This window comes from Hippichthys cyanospilos, chromosome 14, assembly GCF_059441005.1.
Source record: "Hippichthys cyanospilos isolate Australia breed blue-spotted pipefish chromosome 14, RoL_Hcya_1.0, whole genome shotgun sequence".
Taxonomy (NCBI): Eukaryota; Metazoa; Chordata; class Actinopteri; order Syngnathiformes; family Syngnathidae; genus Hippichthys; species Hippichthys cyanospilos.
In genome coordinates this window covers 4,095,064-4,097,500 of record NC_142382.1, presented here as the reverse complement: position 1 = coordinate 4,097,500, position 2,437 = coordinate 4,095,064, and the positions used below count along the sequence as shown (strand labels likewise).

Here is a 2,437-nt window from a genome sequence, read left to right as displayed (position 1 = left end):
CAGTGTTCAAGTTCTTGATGACCAATCAGGGCTTGAAGAACGTCACATGACCTCACAGAGCCGTGATTGGTCGTCACCTAAACCCTGAGCAAACGTGATGTCATCTTCGGTTGACAGCTAGTGACAAAACGGTCGCCGCCTTAAATCGGATAAAAACGAGTGCACGTTTTTCTTCTTTTCGGTGACATGGACGAGAATTCTCATTTTTTAAAGTAGTGATAAAATTCTGGTCAAATATGTTTTTTTTATGGGGGGTTGCTGACACCCTTGACTAATGCTTAAGCCAATTGAGCACTGTAGTGATAATTGTGACCAATGGATGGCAGTGTTTCCACACTTACAAACAGCTGTTACCTACATGCAACTGTGGCTGAAGAATGGAAGTCAATCTTTCAATGACACACAGGTTTTTTTTTTTTTTTTAGATTTTATGGTTTCTAGACACTCTGCAACCCACCAGAAAATATCACATTTATAGAGCAGAAAATAGAAAAACTAATATATATATATATATACATATATATATATATATATATATATATATATATATATATATATATATATATATATATATAAAGAATATTTGAGGTTGACTTTCCCTTTAAATCATTAGCTGGCTTTCTACTACAGCATTTGCCATTCATGTGACTTTTTTTGTGTTGTACAGCAGGTGTCCCTAAAATGAAGGCAAATACACACACACACTTTTTCATCCGGATTCAATGAGGTAAAAGTGCACATGAATAAAAGATGCTTCCGAGACCTCTCAGACATGCACTTGTGCCGCTATTTCCTGTCAAATCCAGGTCAAAGCCTTTGAGCAATCATCAAGACGTGCATTATTAATCACTTCCGAGTTGCCTCAGACCATGACACGCACAAAAAAAATACCCCCCCCCCCCCAAAAAAAAAAATACTCACAGGGGCAGAGTGTAGAGAGTTGCAGGTTAATCCCTTTGTTTTGCCCAGGAAGTCTTTTGGGGGTCAAGTGTGGCGGAGAGGTTGAGGAATCCCGCTGACTTGAAGGCGACAAGAGCGGCGCCAAAGCATCATTCTCCTTCCTTTCACATGAAATCAAACCGAACTTTTTCTCCCTATTTCCGGATGAAGTTTAAACAGAATCCGCCGCTGCTTTTTCCTCATCCGCTTCCACTACTACTGCTGCAGATGATGATGATGATGATGATGTGGTTGCATGTGGCTGAGGGACACTAGAAGGAGCCGGCAGTCGCACGCCGCCAGCAGAAAGAATTCCCAAAGAGGCGAGCGCTTCATCATGATTCGGGACAGTGAGCATGCAGCTCCTCCAGCACGCAGCGTGAGAGTGGAAGGAGGTGGAGGATGAAAGGAGAAGGGGGCGGGGTCAATTGTGTTCGGATTAGAAATGGCAGTCCCCGCAGACCCGTTTCACATCAAGCGAGGTTCTTGACGCAACGGCATTGAAAGAAATTAGAAATCGTGTTTTATATCTATGACGAAGAAAAAAAAATCTGGGTAACCTGAAATTGACCCAATTGGTGGGTCAGTTCAATATTAGCCAAAATTGGATTCTTTTTGATCCGGCAGTTTCAAGAGTGTTTTTTTTTCGTACCCAAGATTGGCTTAACGACGTCGATCCAGAAAATTGGATTAAAGACTGCAGTAAAGCTGCGATGGTTGTCGGTTTTTGGCGTATAGTTGTGCGATGAAGTCAATCATTTCAAACTTTTTAGCGCTTAAAATTCCTGTGGCAAAAATAACCCAATTTTGTCAAAAATTGAACAAAAAAATTTGTATATTATACCCATCACAGAGGGAAAAAAATGCGGGTAACCCAAGTTGGGTCAAATTGACCCAATTAGGGGGTTGATTCGATATTTGAACAAAATTGAAATATTTTTGATAGGTTTCTTTTGTTCAAAACTTCAAAATGATCATTAAATGAATTAAGATTGGCTTAATGATGTTGACCCAGTAAAGTGAGATGAAGACTGGACTAAATCTGTGTTTTTTTTTTTTTAAATTACACTTAGAATTCCTATGGCAAATTTACCCATTTTTTGTCTAAAATTTAACTAATAAAAATCATATACCCATCAGAGGGGTTACAATGGCTTGTTTTGATTCAAGACACCCCCAAAAAATTGGCTGTAATTGACACAAATAGTGGGTTGGTTCCATTGTTGATCAAATGTGTTTTCTTTACATTTTTTTGTTAGTTTTGACCTAACAGTTTTTTAAGGGTGTAATGGTTTAAAAAAAAAGAAATAAAATTCATATTAAAAAACAAAAAACTGTAAAGAGGGGACAAAAAAACTTCGTATTGTGAAGAAACGGGACGTCGTAACCCAGGGATCCACTGCAGGGGTCTGCAGGGAAAAACGTGGCAGTGGAATAGTGAGCAATTAAAAAAGACTGATCTTTTTCTGTACCAATTTGCAAAGGTAGAAAATGTAAA

General features: G+C 38.8%; 1 protein-coding gene across 1 annotated transcript in view; it reads right to left on the bottom strand.

The window, feature by feature from the left end:
- The window catches only part of chrm5a (cholinergic receptor, muscarinic 5a), an 11,410-nt gene extending 10,121 nt beyond the window's left edge, over positions 1 to 1,289 (bottom strand). Inside the window, exon 1 of the mRNA XM_088434016.1 lies at positions 922 to 1,289. The gene's annotated coding sequence lies outside the window, so the exon portion shown is untranslated. The remainder of the gene's footprint in view (positions 1 to 921) is intronic.
- Between the last annotated feature and the right edge of the window lie 1,148 nt (positions 1,290 to 2,437).